General features: G+C 30.5%; 1 long non-coding RNA gene across 2 annotated transcripts in view; it reads left to right on the top strand.

Moving 5' to 3' along the window:
• LOC120594840 (uncharacterized) overlaps nt 1-20,301 on the top strand; it is a 57,763-nt gene that overhangs the window by 22,776 nt on the left and 14,686 nt on the right. The gene's annotated exons all lie outside the window — the stretch shown is intronic.

The following is a 20,301-nucleotide window of genomic DNA, read 5'->3' on the forward strand; positions in this document are numbered from 1 at the left end:
GAAGAAAGCCTTTTCAAAATATGGTGCTGGGAAAATTGGAAAGCCTCATGCAAAGAATGAAACTAGACTGCTATGTATCACCATACACCAAAATTAACTCAAACTGGATCAAAGGCCTGAATATAAGACCCAAAACAATAAATTGCATAGAAGAAAATATAAGTTCATGTACTTTGGAATTAGAGAGGATTTTATTAATTTTATCTCAAAGGCAAGAGAAATAAAAGCAAAAATAAATGAACGGGACTATATTAAACTAAAAAGCTTCTGCACAGGAAAAGAAACAATCCACAAGGCAAAGACGTAACCATCTGACTGGGAGAATATATTTGTAAACAACACCTCTGATAAGGGCCTAATTTCCAAAATATATAAAGAACTCATACAACTCAACAATAACCCAATCGAAAAATGCGCGGAGAACCAAATGGACACTTCTCCTAAGAAGACATACAAAAGGCCAAAAGACATATGAAAAGATGCTCAACTTCACTAGCTATTAGGGAAATGCAAATCAAAACACAGTGAGATATCACCTCCCACCAGTTAGAATGGCTGTCATCAACAGGACAAGTAATAGCAAGTGTTAGAGAGGTTGTGGGGAAAAAAGAGACCCTCATACACTGCTAGTGAGAATGTAAATTGTTACAGACACTATGGAAAATAGTTTATACTATTTTCCTCAAAAAAATAGTTTATACTATTTTCCTCAAAAAAATAGGTTCCTCAAAAAAAAAAAACAAGAATAGAATAACCATATAATCCAGCAATCCCTCTTCTGGGTATTTATCCAAAAATCTTGAAAACATTTATCCGTAAAGAGATGTGCACCCTGATGTTCACAGCAACATTGTTCACAGTGGCTAAGACATGGAAAAAAATGGTGTTCATCTACACATGATTGGACAAAGAAGATGTGGTATATATATATACAATGGAATATTATTCAGCCATAAAATGAAATACTGCCATTTACAGCAACATGGTCAGCTCTTGAGATTATCATGCTTGGTGAAATAAGTCAGACAGAAAAAGTTTAGAACTATACGATTTCATTAATATATATGTAGGATATAAAACTGAAAGCAACAAACAAACGTGACAAACAGAGACTCATAGACACGGACAGTGGATTAATGGTTACCAAAGGAAAGGGAGACTAAGAGTGAGGTAGATAGGGGTAAAAGGGGTCAAATATTTGGTTTTTGAAATTTAACCTTGGATGGTGAACATACAATGTAATATACATGTGACATATTATTGAATTGTACACTTGAAACCTATTTAATTTCATTAACCAATGTCAGAACCATGTAAAACTTACCTTCTGGATTTCTGCATCCCAGGAAAGTAACATGTATATGTAACTTTTACACACTCTCATTGACATTTATCTATCTTGGGCCCATGGATCAGGTAAAAATTAGAACACCTAATCTGCTGAAAAGTCATCAGCCTCAACTTTGAATACGAGTAGATAAGACTCTGCTGGAAATAACTTTTTCTAGAGTAAATAACTGTTATTCCCAATTAATTTATCAATTTTTAATTCTTGTGCATTTAAAAAGTGAGGATAGAGCAGTGTTGGCTCTATTTGTAGAACTTTCCATCAGTTAAATGATGCAAGTTTGACAATCCTGTTATCAGATATTTCAAATAGAATATTAATCACAATAATATATGATTTTTCACACAATCTATTGAATCAAGGATGAGTTTTGATATTTCTTTGAAATATCTAACATTGTGAATGCAAAAATTCAGATAAAATTCCATATTTAGAATTAAATTACATTAAGAAGCCTATAAAGCAGAAATATTTTTGTAATTAGTTGTGTGGCACATATAATTGACAAGTATATTCAGACAAGCTGCATAATTCTAGCCACTGAAATAGAAGCCATAGTTGCCAAAATTTGTATGTATATAAATTAATATATATATATATATATATATATCTCAGATAAAGTCACTACATTGACTTTGTTTTATACTGAATTAAAAAAAATACTTCATCATAGTAGTATGGAAAACTTTTTTGTTGTATAACATTAATCTGATTTTAGATATATTTGAGCTTATAAAGAAATACTTCACAAATTAAATTGTTTCTTATACTTGTATTAAACTATTTTGCAATATTTTGATTGCATTAAAAAAATCTTTACAGATTCAGAATACCCAATTAATAAAATGCCCCCAAATTTTCATCTTTTCAAGCTTTAACAAATTATAGCTATTGAGAAAATAGCATGCAAACAGAAAGATGCTGAATTTTATTCATAGAAAACATGAAAAACCAAAGAAATGTTGAGAACTCAAAATACACAGTCTATTTTTAAATTGTACTCTTGATTTTGAAATATTTATATTTGTGGGAAGAGTATTTTAATAGGACTCCTATTTACATTGAATAAAATTATAATCTATTTGGATGTGGAACGAAATTAAAAAGGTCTAAGATTTCGCAGCATTTAAATTTGCTAAAATGGTCAAAAGAATCATAAATAAATAGAACTTTTTTGACAAGTTTTATCTTAGAAAATAACTCAAATAAAATAACTGAAATATAGCAATGAGAGTAGATCTTTAAAATAATTGGGCTAAAATCTGTATACATTTCAGTCAAAATATAGAATTGAGAATATCCTTCATTTAGCATGCTTTGTTCTCAGACAAGTCAAATGCATTAGATATGGAATGCAGTTTTAAGAAGGTACCAGAAAATTTTATGAAAAAAATATGACAACATTGAACATACTATTTCATCAGAAAAATACCAATGACCCAAAATTAGACACAAATACAATTTTATAAACCTGACGTCTATCTTTCTATAATGAAAATTATTTTTAGTTTATATAATTTACAATGTTCAAATAATCAATATAAAAATAAGTTTTCATATTTAATTTAGGACTTCTGTATATATTGAATAAATTTATACTACTGTATGTTCTTTCAATTCTAGAATATTTTGAAAATAATTTTTGAATAGAGCTAGTTTATAGGTCAGCTGATAAACCAATTTCTAAAACAATAAATCAATAACAGCATTTTAATCAATGAAGAATTTTAAATTATGTTTTATTAATTTTCATATCAACTATCATTTTAAAACTATCTCAATGTTGTAGATAACACTCAGATAATTAACTACCTTAAAATTTAGTGGTTTACAACAACTTATTATTGTCATTATTATTGTTTTGTGGTTGACTAAGTTCCATTGGATTCTTGTGAAGGGTCTCTCATACAGTTACAGTGAAATGGTAGCTGAGATTGGTGTCATATGAAGAGTCAAACAGGTTGAATATCCAACATGGCTCATTCATGTGGTTAGTAGTTGATGCTGGTTATTGGCTGGGGCTCAAATTAGACTATGAACTAAAGTACCTACCTACCTACATGTCACTTTTTAAAGCATGGTAGCTGGATGATGAACAAGAGAACTTTAAATACGTGTGTTCCAAGAGACACAGTAGAAACTATAAGGGTTCTTTATGAATGAACACCATTTTTGTCATACACTGTAGATCAAAATCAAGTCAAAATGTTAGGCCAGATTCAAAAAGAACTTTATAGCACATGAAAAGCCCTATTCATTGGTTAAAAGGGAAGAGTTAAAGAGAGTTTTCAGGTGGAAGAAAAATTGAATAGAATTTCAGAATTAGTGCTGAAGGGATTTTTTTACAATAGAGGTATTTTATTTGTTTGATGAGTAGGTGGGTTGAATAGTTTTGCTTTGTCTTGTTTGGTTAGTTTAAGATCTGAAGAAGATTAGTTGAATTAGTAAAGGAACCCAAATCATAGAAGGATATGAGACATACAACTGTTTTCAGTGTGTGTTAAGCAACTTAATTACTCTACAAGATTTTGAGAAGAGGAAGGTACAATTGCTAATATTTTAAAATATATATGTGTGTTTTATTCTTTGTTATGCAAAGTTAGCTAAAATCATAACCCATTAATATTTTATTTACCTGAATTTGTTTAACCAACAATTTTATGCACTCTCTACATGAGATAAAAGGACTTTATACACATGCCAAAGTTAAAATAGAGTGGAATAGAATAGAATAGAATAGAATAGAATAGAATAGAATAGAATAGAATAGAATAGAATAGAATAGAATAGAATAGAATAGAGAATAGAATAGAGAATGTGGAATGTAGAATATGTGTTTTAGCAAAATATTCTATTCTGGGCAGGCTGGTTATTAGAGTATTCATTATAACTGAATTTAGGGCTAGGAAACTGTTCAATAGAAGATTGGTAGAGGATTGATATTACCTGTAGTCATCCAAGTGATGCTGTTAGGCAGTTGCATGCAAAAGTGAAAAGTAGAAATATTAACTTAAATCATTAGCATATATTAGAATTTTAAGCCACAGCACTAAACAAAATAACACAGGGAGTTGATGTATATAGAGAAAAAAGAAACACTGAGCCATTTATAATATTTAACATTTGGAAATTGAGCAAGGAATACTTAAATGGAAGGAGTACCAAGAACATGGAATGAAATTAGGAAGAATTTTAAGAAAAAAGCATCTATTAGCTATTTCAAATCCTGCTGATATTTTAAACAATGAACCATGAATGGGCATTAGATTTAACATTATTGATGTCATCATTGGCAATGACAACAGCTAGTCTAGTTGTGTGGTAGAGCAAAAATCCTTTTTGTTTTGGGTTCAAGAAGGAATGAGAATGGAGCAATCAGAGACAATCTGTGATTTTAAAATAACTCTTTAGAGGATTGTTTGTTTTTGTTTTTTTTTGTAGAGAGGAGAGATATGTGAGATATTGCCAGGTTAAAATACAGAGCAACCAACTTTTAAAAAATATAGTTAAAATATATTTATGTGATAGTGGAAATGCTTCTGTAAAAAGGAAAGAATTTGATAATACAGAAGAGAGAGCAACATTTGTAGGCCATATGGTCTTTGGGTAGATGAGCATGAAGAAGCCCTCCTCTGATCCTCTATATTTCGCAGTGAAATTGGAAGTCATCTCATCAGATGAGAGTAAATATAGAAGGGGTTTGGAGAGTTACAAAGAAAGGAGAAAGGAATAGTCATTTCAGAAAGTTATACAAGATAATCAGAGTGAATGTTTTAGGGAATTGCAGAAGTATGATATATTTGTCATATCATCAATAGTAAAATGAGCATTTGAAAGAAATTCAATGACTTTTATAGGTCAAAACTATCTTATAATGTAACAATAATGCATTAGTGATACATTATCCTAATGACATGTTGTCCTATGATACGATGTAATAATAATAAAATAAAAATAACAATGTGCTAATGTTAAGTACTAATTATATGTTGTTCTCTTCTAAATGTCTTAAGAAATACTAAGAAAATCTTCAAAAATAGATACTATTACAATCACCATTTGACAGTTGAAGAAACTGAAGAATGAAAAGATTACATAACTCATAAAATGATATAATCAGAATTTGATTAAGATATACCAGATTCAAACTTTTCTTTTTCAATAGGTTGAGCTTTTATCTAATGGAATAAAATAACATATTTATATTTCAACACATTTAACATTGTATTCAATGGAGTTATCTTAAATTGGAAGTTTAACTAAACAGAAAACACAGAAGTTAAATCTGAGGGTTTGGGCCTTTCTATCAATGCCAAATGTTCAACAACATCTATTCTCTTGACATAGCTATTTTAATTTTTTTGTTCAATGTATGTTAATAATTGTTTAGTTAAATCAAAGCTATAATATAATTAGTTTTGTTCATTACTTTAGAAAACATATTTCAGTTTTAGCAGAAAACATAATGTAATACAAAGATTTAATCTAATCTTATAGAATATATAGAATATAAATAGGACATATTTAAAATAAACAGAATGATAACATGTTAAGTAATTAAAACAAACACAAGCAAAGAGGGCTCTATTATTTACTACAATTTTTTATGGAACTCTAGTCAGGTATACGTAAATGATGTTTCATGTTGCCTTAGGTTATCTTCCTCATATCAGTCTTGCTTCTAAGGTCTCATAGTGATGTGTACCTGTAAATCATTATAGTATTATCTCTCTAGATGAGACTCTGACTAGCATTCTTCTTCTCAGTTATCAATGATGAGAGCCTTTTTTTATGACCCCAGAATTTTGAGGTTATTCTCTCCATAAAAGATAATAATGAGAAGATGTGTGTATAGACAGTCTAAAAAAATATCTGTCATGTTTTTTTACTGTTAGCATTATTTGTGATATTAACTAAATAAATAATGACGTGTCTGTAAAGATTAAGAAGCATACATCTTGGGAAATACAATCAGCATTTTATTCAATTCACACATGTTGCTATAGCAATAATTCATAAAAATCTAAAATCTCCCGTGGCAGCCAAGAAAACCATCCCTAAAACAAACTGCTCCAAAGAAAATTTTTCTTTGCTATGTATAAAATGGTGAGTTCTAATGAGAATGTATCTACTGATCAACAGTCTATTTCTACCATTATCTAAGCACCACGTGACATAGCATTTATAATAATTTTTACGTTTGTATTATCATAGTAAAACCAGTTTATTTTTAATTTTCATCATAGGAAAAAGAAAATTTCCAAATCTGCCTACAAAAAGTAAATATTAAAATAAGGAATCTTTGTACTATTACCAGTGTTTGTGCTCCCTTATTAGTGTATATTTTTCATGAACAGCAGGTAAAGTAAGAATAAGGGCATCAGCATCAGTGGCATAATTTTTGTTTACCTTGAAGGAACTAAGTATAGTAACAAAAATATTGGAGCTAATTTTTGGATAATGAATTCAGGGTTTTTCTCATACATGATCATTGCTGTCTATAGAGGAAGCATGATTGGATTACATTATATCACAGATACTACACTATAGAAGCAGATCTTCATACTTAACATTTCTGGAAATTCAATAAGCAAACAAATTAAATCATTTTGACATCTGTTATTTAAAGTCTTTATCAATGTGAAAAAGAGAAAACTAAGGATTTTTTAAAGCAATAACTAAAATATACTGTACATTGGAAGACATGATAGCACTTGAATTTAGCCGCCCTTTGAAGAGATGAGTTATTTTGCAGATGGCTCCCATCCGGGAAGACTTTTCTGTTTATAGTGCTGCAGGTGGTAGAATAGGATATGGGAACAGGGGTGGAAAGGTTAGAGCTATATAATTCTCTCGACAGTAAGTTCAATAAAATTAAATTAAGTTCCCAGCCTTCATTCCTTATCAGTACTGCCATCTAGAGTGACATGGAAAGTATCATTTTGATGAGTATTAAGCCTAGTGCATGATGTCAGTTTTTCATAATTTAACATGCTGGTCCAAAGAAAATAGCTGCATTATTCACAGTTAAAATGGAAACACAGTTTAGAATAGTGAATAAGACTGAAATATGCAATTTAATGCACTTATGCAAATTTAATGAACAACCATCTTTAACCATTCATTTTATTATCAGAAAACTCATATAATTAGCTTGATGATTAGGAATAAATTAAAATTAAAGTGTGAATGAATCAAGATAAGCCAGATAACAGCTACCCTCAAATCTCAGTGGCTTACAACAATAAAAGTTTATTTCTTGATTAAACTAGATGTAAAATGCAGGTTCACAAGAGAGATTCTCCTCATCACATTTGCCCAATATCCAGACAGACAGAGGCTTTAGTCTTGAGATGTGGCCTCTCAATGTATGTCCCTATGATTGTCATGGAGGGGAAGAGAGAATTTGAGAAACTTGTATCGTCAATTAAACACTTCAGCCCAGACATGACAAACGCTACACTCCTCTTCTGATCATCTTTTAGTAGTGAAAGAAGCAACATGTCTATGCCTAACTTCATAGGGATGGCTATGTGCAAATCTTCTATGTGCCTGGAGGGAGAATAGAACCTGAAATGTTAGTGACCAGTAGCCATGTTACCACAGAGGGAAATCTCAGCGCAGAGTGATAAAGCAATATGGCCCAAGCCATGATATCATAATGATATTTTTGATATTTTACTATCTTTTTCTTAAAAATCCTTACAAATGTCTTCCTAAAGGTATCATCATGCTGGAGCACACAGGGCAAATGTGAGAAAATAGTTAAGGCATTGTGGGGGACGGGGTGAAGAGTGGCAAAATTTCAGAGACAAATTGTGAACATTGAGATTTGAGATCACTTTATATTCTTATATGAACAGTTGTTGAAAGTAGATAAAAGAGACATATGTGTGATTGTCATAACTAGACACCTTGACAAAATTATTGAGTGAACTTTCCTAAATTTTATATGATAGTTTCAAATTCTTTATATTGGAAACATCGTCTGACACTATTGTTTTTCCTACCCAATGGGTTAATGTAAATTTTTTTTTTTTTAAAAGGATGACAAGGTTAATAGGATAGTTTTATACTTGTTTTGGGACCAAAGTCTAAAGGTATCTATTACCAAAATCCTTGCTATGACTTATGGACTCTTTTTCCCTTGCTTAATTAGGTTAGTTAAAAAAAATTAAAATTTTGTCCAGAAATGTGGATAAGCTTAAGAGAAAATGTGTACAAAACTATCAAAGAAGCCGTTAAACATACTGTCACTGACCTAGCCTCGCAAACTTGGCTTTTATTAAATGGCAGCTGTGCCTGATTAAAAAATTATGGCTCCCCTCAGGAATCATGATGGTCATTAAAAACCAAGTCATAAAATCCTCTGCTCCCTGAAGGCACATTGACAGAGAATACTTCCCATTTCCTTACTGTAATTTAACTTTAACTACCATAATATCCAACATGTACTTAAAAGATTTTTTAAATTGTCATTTCATTCTTTACAGACCTACCTCAAATTGTTAAATAATTACATTAAATTAGTATTTGAAAAATATAAATGACTTGAGTTATAAATACAGTCTGATAGTTGGTTACCTTAAATAATTTTTTCCTCAGATGTGTTAATGAATTTTCAACAGATTTCCTTGAATGCGTTCCTATATCTTTATCTTCATAGTTTGAAAAGAGATTGGTTAAGAAAACAAAAGACTATCTGTGAGGAAACTATGAAAATTCATAGACATATCAAATGTTAGAAATAGAAGTTTTCAAATATTTTCCTAATTCTTAGTTTATAGATAATGTTTTTCAAACTTTAATATGCATGTTCTCTATCAGAGAAAATTCTTCACTTTTTTTTTTTTAACTATCTTAATTCTTCTATCTGACTTGTTGCCCAAAGGTTGCTCTTTTCCAAATCCCTTTGCAATTGTTGACAATCCAGCTACAACTACCTAGACAATTTACAGAAAGCCAACAATGTAATTAGTGTAATGGACCAGAAAGTCCCTCCTAGCCATCCTTTCAATATCAGTGCAGAGTTTCTCCAGGATACTCATTATTATTGTTAAAGTTCAGATTTATAAGTTTCAGCTTCAATCTGTACCACTGGTGTGGAAGGTGAGAGTGCTCTCTGAGGCCTCTTTTATAACCACACTAATCCTACCCATGAGTGCTCCTCCCTCATGACCTAATTATCTCCCAAAGACCCCACCTCCTAATACCATCACTTTAGGGGTTAGGATTTCAACATGTAAATTTGGGGGGAGCACATTCAAACAGTAGCAGCCTGGAGGCACGCATACTAGGATGGCCCAGTGATTTCTTTAGCTTCTCATTCAGTCTGCTTGGGCTACTTAGCAAAATACCATAGGTTTAAACAACAGAAATTTATGTTCTCACAGAAATAGAGTTTGGGAAGTCCAAGATCAAGGTTCCAACTGGTTGGATTTCTGGTGAGAGTTCTCTTTCTTGCTTACAGACAGCTGCCTTTTTGCTATGGCCTAAATTGGCCTTTCCTCTGTGCCTGCATTCAGAGAGAGAGAGAGAGAGCTCTGGTCTCTCTTTTCTTATAAGGATACTAATACTATTGCATTAGGACCCCACTCTTGTGATCTTATTTAACCTTAATAACATCCTAAAGGCCCTATCATCAAATATAGTCACATTGAAGGTTATAACTTCAACATATGAATTCGGGGAGAACACAGACATTCAGTCCATAATACATAGCAACTAGCTATGTCTTTTAGAAAACTTTGTTTGCCTTAAAAAAATATCAGATATTTAGGAACACTTTCCAGTGGATGTGTGTGTGTGCATGTGTGTGTGTGTGTGTGTGTATGTATTTATCTGTTAAGGATCTATCGTCTGTTTATGCATTTCATATTTACTAGAATCTATATTTTCAGCCTGTCTATAATACTTTGGTATTATAAATTTCATGACTTTATTTTGTATGCCAAGCACTATATCTTTGTATTTGTTCTATTGTTAAGACTAAGGGAGGACTCTAATGCTTATAGTAGTTGAATATTTGCTGACTGAATTTATTGTCTTCACAAGAATCAGAAAATATTAATTACATCTCTTTATATTTACCTTAAGATTAGAGTTTTTATTATTTAAATTTTTCCTTTAGATCCTGTCTACTTGATCATCTTAATATCACTTTCTAGAAATTTTCTAGTTTTATGGTGACATACTTTTCCTGAATAGAGCATTTAGATATTTCAAAACCTTGCTTACTTGTAAAAATGAGCAAATGTTTGTTGATTTTCTTTTTCAGTATAATTACTATGGTTTAGTAGAAGGAGTGTGCTAGAAGTTTATAGAAGTCGATTCTATTTTATTTTTATTTTAATCAGTCATGTTTACTGATTAACAGATAAGTCTATTAAACTCTTTGACCTTTAGCTCATTAGAAAAATTAAATAAAATCAATATGCTTTCAACTGCTAAAAGTTTTCAATGTTATAACTATTTTTTAGATAAACAAAAGAATTGTTTTTAGATTGTCTATCATGAAAAAAATTTGTAATATTGAGTCATTAATTTAGTTGCTATATACTATGGGGTGGAGGTTTAAATAATTCAAATATTGCTTTGATATCTAATTTGTAAAGTAATTGTAAAATACTGTTTAAAACTTTCAAAATAAAAAAATGTTAGAGATGCCCAAAAAGCCACTAACATTTGACTATTAAATATAAAAGTATATAAAAGTAATAACATAGGGTATTGATTATGTTGTACATACACATGCAGACACTATTTTTGGAGTATAAATTAGTGCATTAATCCTCATAATTTATTTGACATATAATAATGAACATCTTGGAATATTTACTCCTTGCCAGGATACTTAAAAATCATTCTGAGATTGATAGTGCACTTATTTCTATCTTACAGACGACAAAGTGGAGGTATAAAACGGTTAAGTAACTTTTCCTAGGTTATGAGCTAACAAGTGTCAAAAGTAATTTTAATTTGAGTTCTAACTCTATAGCTAGTATGTTTAACATTATTTAAAACTGTTTCAAATATAAATAATAAAAAAAAATATATTTGCTGTTTGACCTAAGAATTCTTTAAGGAAAGAGAAAAATCTGTGAACACTAATGTATAAATGATGGTGGGTTATCATTTAAAAGAGCATGTTATTGAAAATAACCACAAAAGGAAATGGTTAAAAAAGAAATGTACATTCTTGAAATCAAATACTATGGAAATATTAGATGTTATTCTATAATATAGTAGTTAAGGCTATGGAGACATGTTTATAATTTGCTTTTAAAACAAAATAGTAGGTTATCTCACAGTAGGTACAGTGTAAATCTAATTTTATGTGTCTACACCCAAATGTTAACTGTAATAGTCTTGGAAAACAAGAATTCCAGGCGATTTTTTCTTTCTATGTTGCCACAGTTTTGAATTCTTAGAAAAGACAGTTATAGCTTTAATATCAAGATCAAATATTAATTGAAAATTTTCAATGAAGGCAGCTAACATCTTCCAATTTTTAGCAAGAAGTCCTAAGAAGAACTAATGTTTATTTGTCCAGAGTTATGCCCTTCTCAATAAATTTTCAACAGATTAACAAATTATAGGCAAGCTACATTATAGTCAGGATAAAGAAGACAAAGATCTCTGTCTGTTCAATGAAAACTAGGCCGGTCAAGTGATAGAGAGCTTGCTGTCTTCTGGTTTTTCATTGCTTTAATGATGCTGACCTTGCCAGATGGCGAGTTTTCTATGTAAGTTTGGGATACATAATGTGACAACCTCATTTTAAATAGAAACAATGTGGAGAAATAGTTAAGGTGAATAAAGCTAAATATTACTGGCTTCATTTTATACTTCCAGAAAAACTTGGTATTTGAGATTGATACATTATTAATTTTAGTAATAATGTGGATCAAAAATAGTCATTTGTATATCTTTGTGTTCAAAACCAGCAGTAAATTACAAAAAATGATTCTTAAAGGATTAAGATATGTTGCTATAGCAACTTCTCTTGTACTATAAGCTGTTAATACAACTAGACTATAGCAGATGTGGGTTAGAAATGGTCTCTGATAAAAACAAAAGTAGACTTTTTTATATTTTAGGGTAAATGTGTTATAGATATTTTATAACATTAGAATGCTAAAGAGGAAAAAGTATACAACATTTATTGTAGCTCTGAAGCATAACTATCTACATAAAACATTTATTTTAACTTTAATTTTGTCCAGTAATTGTATAAGGCAGTATCTTGCAATTAAATTGTATTGAATAAAAGGATAAATAAATTAGGGAGGGTTAAATATGCAATGCACTTTAACTCTAATGAATGATTCCATTTTTCTATTTATAGTTATGTATAACAAGCTGTAAGGGAGACATAATAAACAGTGAGTCAATCACAAGTTCCCCCCCATCACATCTATTACTATAACCAGGGATTATTTAAATCTCAGTCTCTATCTTCCCCTATGTATTCTCTTGGTCTTTGTCTAATTCTATCTTTTGGTACTATCTACCTCTAGCATAAATGTCATGAATATCATGAAGAGCAAGAGAAAAATATCTCAAGAACTTAACAATGATCATAACAATCTGAGTAATTTTATTGAAATTCTACAAGAAAAATTGCATTAAAATTAATGCAAGATGAGCAAATAAAAAAGTTTATATAATCTTTTGTGAGATTCACTTTTATAGGAAGTGGAAAAGTGAAAACATAATTTCAGGGTGATAGAGGTTAGATATAGAAGAACATGTTTGATTAAATGTTAAGAAAAATCTAGTGGAATGGGAAAGATTGATGATATAAGAAAGGAAAACATGGGAAATTACATGCCTTGAGAAGATTTAGGTGAAAGATTATTAGCACATTTACAAGGAGTGGCCTTTGAAAATAAGAAGTATTTTTTCCTTGATCAATACTTTCTAATTTCTTTTTAATCTGAAAAATCTTCATAAAAAGCTACGATGGCTTGGTTGATCCATCATATCCTGCTCCTAAGCTCTGAGGTAGCTTGCCTGCTATTGAGCAACCTAAGCTTTCTTCTGGGTAAGATAGTTTGAAGAAATTCTACCTCTTCTTTTAAACTTTTTTCCTAGGTTCTTTCTCGTTAATTAGAATATGAGTCTACAGGTGGCAGCATGAACTTTCTTATTCATCAGCCACATCACATTCATTGTTGTACTGTTCTTTATGTATAGAGGAAATAAATTCTTATAAGAATGTTCATCTTTTTTAGTTAGGTAAAAAATTATTCTGCAACATTCTGGTGCATAATGTGTTTACAATATTGTTCTATATAGAATTATTCACTTCGAGAATCATAGTCAGGGAATCATTTGATAATGAGAGAAGTGGAAAAGACTCCATCAGAGCCCAAACACTATTTTCTGTGGTAATTTTGGCAAGCCCTGCATCTAAATCACATGTGAAGATCCCACAATGACCATCAGAGCTTCCACACTGTTTTCATCTCTGGTTGTATCCATTTTATCTTCATTGACCTTGTCTGTGAAAAATTTTGAAAAGCCTCTGAGCAAGATACTGGGCAGTAAAATATGATGCTGTATAATTTGTCCTATAACCCTTATTTTGTACTTTAAAAGTTCTTGAGTGGTGCAGCCTATCATACTCCCAACTATATGGGCATATGCAATCGAAAATATAAAATTTCTTTTGGTAGTATAAATTATCACCTTAGATTTTGGTGTGTTTTACAATCTTCTTCCAGAATATTGAATGTTTCTAAGCATTACAACACTTTTTACTCTCTCCTCTACTATTAAATTTCTTGAAATAGCCTTATTCTTCACAATTTTGCTAAACAACATCTTGCAAAACGGGCATCCACATCTAACAAGTTCTTAGTGAGATGTTACAAGAGAAATATAGAAGACAAGTATGTGCAGATTTATTGATGGGAGAATGAGGATAGTTCCTTCTTGATGACTTATTTTCTAAATTATCCTACTTGTATTATAAGACAAAAATGGATCTGCCATGGAGGGTTCTTAAACAGTCCTTAAGTGTTCTTAATAGTCCTTACAAACATTAGTTCAAAAATTGTCTGGGGTGAAAATTTAGCCACTGTAATCCCCAAATTTCAAAGACAGTTGACTATTTTTGGAAAAAATCAATTTTTAAAATAAGTAATTTTAACTTAAAAGGAAAAACAAAAATCAAAATATTGAAAAATATGTTGAATTTTAGTTGATATAGATATTGCTATTTTTTTAGATAGAAGTGTAATGACATCTGTAACCTTGAAATGCACCAAAAAAAAAAAAATGGACTGATGGAAATTAGACTATTCAAAAGATAAGTAATAACGCATGGGTAGTATAACGTTAGTTATAGAATCTAGATGGTGGGAATATGACTGTTCACAGTAAAGTTTTTAAAACTTTTCTGTGTGTTTGTGATGTTTCATAGTAAAATGTTAGAAAAATAAAGCAAATCTGCATTATAAAAGAAATAGATTTACTTAGGCAAAGACATGTTATTGATTATATTTACTGATAAATATCACTAAACTTTTTTATGCCTAGACACACACATCTTACTTTTTCTATAGCGACTACCACTGATTTCCAGGTTCAATTCCATCTCTATAACTTGACAAATCTATGGATTCTCTAAATCTATTTCTTCTAAAACTTAGAGAAAAACAGTAAATAAAAAGGAGAAAAGAGGCTTTGGATTTTCTTGATCAATAAAGTCTTGTACATTGATTGATTAACTGATGAACACATGTAGTCAATTCGATTTGACTTGTCTGTTACTTGGAAAAAAAGGTGCCTGTCCATTTGTTTCCACTCTCAAGGAGAAAGACTGAGATTTGACCACTGTTGGACAGAAGGTTTAATAAGTAGTCGTACCTATAAAATGGCAGAAATATAAGGCTATAACTTAGAAACTTTTCAGGCTAATTCAGAGGCAGAATCATGGATTTGGTAAATTATCTTTTTGTCTTTAAAAAAAAAAAAACTCCTTTCTTCACTTTTATTGTCTCTACCTCTTATCTGCAAAAATACCCCCATATCTTCAGAAAAAATCAGTTAGCACATCCTGTTATATTACAAAAATTATTTATGTTCTTTGTAGAAAAAATAGAAAATATGAAGGAGTAAAAATTAGACAACATATAATTTCATTAGAAGACTATCATTTTTTTCACATTTGTGAAGTGTATTTGTCCATATTCTGTGTATGTATTCGTTTATAAAATAACAATCAATTTATAGTATCTTACCATTTTTAGTTAATTAGTAACAGAGGAGATGCAAAATGGGATGAATCTGGAGATGAAAATTATTCATCCGACAAAAGAAATCTATTAAATTCAATTAAGCAACAATTTTTATAATGCCCTTTTATTCCAAAGAACAAATGTAAAATATATATCTAAAAGTTGAGATATAATTTTCAATTTTTGCAACATATTTAACTTGCTGAGCATTGCCTTTCTTCATATAATGTGTAAATCAATAATGTGACTTACATATTTCTGATTTTTTTTTACAATCTTTTATATATACAATATGAAAGCAATTGATGTCTTTTCTATAGTTATTTCAATAAACAGTCAAACCGTATATCTTTGGTTATTTTTCCAATCATTTATTGACTAAAAATCCCTTGAAAATAAATTGCTAAGACTAAAGAGAGTGTATGTTTATAAAAATCTCTAAAAATAGTTGCACAAATTTAACATACATTAAAAATGCATATGACTTCCTATTTCTTTGGTTCCCTAGCCAACAATGAGTATATCCTCATTTTTGACTGAACTGAAAGATAATGTTCTTCAATAACCTTGAAGTCTTTCTATTTATATTTATATGTATATTTTCATGTTAGAATTCAGGTGCAAAATATCAAGTTAATCATATTTTTCAGTGTGTGGAAATCTATCTTCCTTGGTCCATGCAAATTTCTTCATTCTCTCTTTTTTAAGTTAAAATTTAAATTAAGTATTTATTCTCCCTTTTCCCATTCTTCTACCCAAGATAACTTTCTACTTAGAGAATTTTTCCAGTGGTTGGTGTTGTATTCTTTTGTGTGTGTGTGCGTGTGTGTGTATGTGCGTGTGCGTGCACATGCTCTCTTAATATGCATTCTATTTCTTTTCCACTTAGCATTATGTTATTAATATCTGAATATTTATGCATGTTTTTATTGTCTAATCTCCTAACTGCTATTTCCACCACCTTCTATCCACAAAGTTTTCTAGTGTTGGAACCAAGATGATATCTAAAACCTGGAACTTCAAATAACGTTGCTATGAGTATCTTCATACAGACTCTGTGAGAATTCCTCGGGGATGTATGCCAAGAAGCACATGCACTGAGTCCTAAACTGGGGACAGTGGCAGCATCCACATTTCCCCCAGTAGTACATGAGGACACCCAAATCCACACTTTCCATCGGTGAAAATAAAGTGTGGCTTAATAAAGTGTGGTGACTGGTAGTTTCATGAATTTAGGAAGGTAATAGAGTATACTGCTTCCTCTTATGTCACATCAACACAATAATAGAGGTCTAAATGAATTCATAAGAAGAGTGCTTAATCCACAGTAAGTGCTTAGAAAATTACCTATTATTACTAATATTCTGTCCCTAATTGCTGTTAAAAAAAGAAACAGGAAAAATTGCAGCACAGATAACAAGAATAATGCAAGGTCCCTGACCTTTCTTATTCTCATATGAATGATTTTGCTTATGTCAGTGTTTCCTGTTGATCACGTTTTAGCATTCTGAATATTTTATATTACCCATAACCCATTTTAAATACCTCATTAAGGTTTTTTTCTGACTTTATTACCAGACTCAAATAAACTTTACCTCTGCGTTTGAAACACTGATTCTAATGTCACGGTCTCTTATTTAGACTATTCTTCCCTTCATTTCTTGACATTGAGAAAGGCCAAATTAATATATTTGGAAAAATGCCAAACTAGAAACAAATTTAGAAATAGATAAATGGTTCTGACATAATTATTAAAATGCCTAAAGTCATCTTTTCTGTAGCATTTAAAATGGTAGCTCATAGTATTTTGTTCAAGGCTACAAACATTTTATATAAATATTTAAGTTAATATTAAAAGTGTTAGAATTGCTACTATATCATTTAATAAGAAATATTGAGAAAAATGTTAACACATTTATCTCATTTTAAAAAATTGCTTTCCTACTTACTTTTTATATTATTGCAAATCTCAAATTTTTAGTTTTGAGTTTCCCTTTCTATATTAGAGCATCAGACAGGAATGAATTCAGTGGAGTGACTTAATAAAGTGTGGTGACTAAAGTGTGATTTGAATGACTTTGAGAGATGGAGTTTGAGGAAACAATATGTTTTAAGTTAAATGCCCCTATCAAGAAATAATATAAAGAAAATGTATTTTAAAGTTATTTGCATTCTTCCATATTAAATCTTGATTGTTCACCTATTGCTCTTTTGTGGAACATTTCCACTGTATAAACAGGGCAGAGGGTATCGGATTTGATCTCCATCATTATGGAAAGAAAACAGGAAAAAAACTTGCTACTCTAGAGTATTTCCAATGTACAAATGCCTGCCCTCTTTGGGGCCAATTCTGTGATTTTTTTTGACCACAGAGGGAAATTTCAGATACATATGAAAATATATTGGTCAAAGAATTAAATAGGAGAAGTTTTTGTTCCTATAAAATATAAAATTATTTAAGGCTAAGTTTTCTTATTTTCTATTTTCTTGTGCTAGTTAAACTAGGTTGAAAATTACCCATCCTTTTTCTATTCTAGTGGTTTCTCATAAAATATTAACTAACATATTTAAACTTACAGTTTCTTCATAATTGCAGAACATTTAATTTAGATTTTATTTCTCTCTACTCTTTGGATTTCTTATCTGTCATGTTTAAATCTTCTGGAATTCAAGTGCATATTCTCATTTTAAAATATATTTTTTATAATTAATATTTATTTGATAGAATGTATTATCAATTTCTTTGCTTTAGTGTTTTTTTGAGAAAAGTTTTTACTGATGTACATTTACTGAGTCATTCTCTGTCTGAAAATTTTTTTCACTCTCATTCTCGAATGATCTTTGACTGAGTGAGAACTCTTGGTTCAGTGCCTTAAAGATGTTGCCCTTTACCTTTTAACATCTAGTGTTACTATTAAGCCCATGGTCAGTGAGTCTTTTTTCCTTTGGAGGTGACCCACTTTTTATTATTCTCTAACAGTAGTATTTTCTGAGATCGCTCTGTATATTTTTGCCTTGGCAATTTATTATATATCTAACTATTCAATTGTGTTAGTATTTTGCTATTATTTTCTCAAATATCATTACATACAGTTCTCTCTTCCTCCGCCCACATTCCTATTAAACAACAAGATGTTTTGACTCTGGTCCTCCATGCGTACATTTTTCTCTTAGGCTTCCTATCTCTTTATCCTCTATGCCAACTTTTTGAAGAATTTCTCCAGCTGAATACTGAAGCTTAGAGTTCTTAGTCCACTAAAACTTCACTTTCCATTTGAAACAGGCTATTTATTAGCTTTCTGAAAATGTTTTCTATCACGCTTAACATTTGATGATGGGGTGAGATAACCTTGCATGCCAAATCAATTGCCTTACATCCAGTGCCATTGCCTACTTTTTCTCTTTCACTTTATCAAGATGTAACTTTAGTTGAATAGGAAAATAGAAAGAAAATAAAAGTGGTTTGATTGTCAAATACAATATGTTGCAAATTTTGACTGATGCAGCAATATTCAACAAATGATTATCTCCTACAATATGCCAGGCACTGTTCTAGGCATTTAGGGCACGTTTGTGAACAAAACAGGAAAAATGTCCTTGCCCTCCTGGAGGCATTCTGCTGTCTTTTCTAGTATTTTATTAATACAGTTGCTGTGACAGTAAACTATTTTAATAGTATGGAGACTTTTTAATAGCATTAATATAAAAACTACTCATTTTTAGATATTTATTGATTAGCAATGTCTACTGCATATTGATATATAAATTACTATACAATATTTTTAGGAGGCTACAGAGATCATGAAAGGAAAGTAAGAGCCCTCATCAGAAATTGAAAACCAGTATATCTTAAACTGGTAGGAAAAAAATACATATATATATGACATTATGAGTGTTCCATATATATATATGGAACACACTCTTAGTATATATATGGAATACACTACTAGTTACTTATATGCCTATTGATTTAGAAATTTTATTTATAATAAATTTATATGTTAAATTTTAGTTATACTATATGATGTATTCTTAATAAAATATATATAAATTATAAATTTTACAAGCAAATAAAAGTATAATGAATAAAATATACTTTTAAAAATTATTAATTATATAATATGTCCTCAAACTTAAGAGTTTTTCATGTTCTGGACTCTTGAATTTTAATAATTTTGCTAACAAAGTACTTTCTAATTACAATAGGATATTTGATAATTGCTCCCTGTTTGTGACACCCACCCCAAGCTCTCGAGATCTCTATTCCCAAGTACCTTCTAATGATGCCATCACCAGGAGCCTGTCCTTCCTAGCCCAGAGCCCACAGGTTGACTTCTACCATCTGGGGTTTGTTGCTTGGATACTCCAGGTCCACTGAAATGTATACCATGTCCCTTAAACTCTTAGTGTCAGCATTCTGATATTGCAAATTATTAACTATCTAATGTGGTAACCTAATCTGTAATGATGTGATAGGGTTATAAGAGCAACTACTGAATAATACTAATATAAAGCTTCTAGATACAGTGCCCTTGTCTTTCATACGATGAGTCTAAGAGTGAGAATTGCAGACCAAAAATCGAATCGTGCTATTTTTCCCTGTCAATAAAGATTTTTTAAAATTGTTCTTGAATAATTCTTTTCTTCAACACACTTTCGATGCTACTTAGCATTCATTTAGTACCTCATAAAACAGGTATTAATTAT

Source organism: Pteropus medius, unplaced genomic scaffold (assembly GCF_902729225.1).
Source record: "Pteropus medius unplaced genomic scaffold, Ma_sr-lr_union100, whole genome shotgun sequence".
Classification (NCBI taxonomy): domain Eukaryota; kingdom Metazoa; phylum Chordata; class Mammalia; order Chiroptera; family Pteropodidae; genus Pteropus; species Pteropus medius.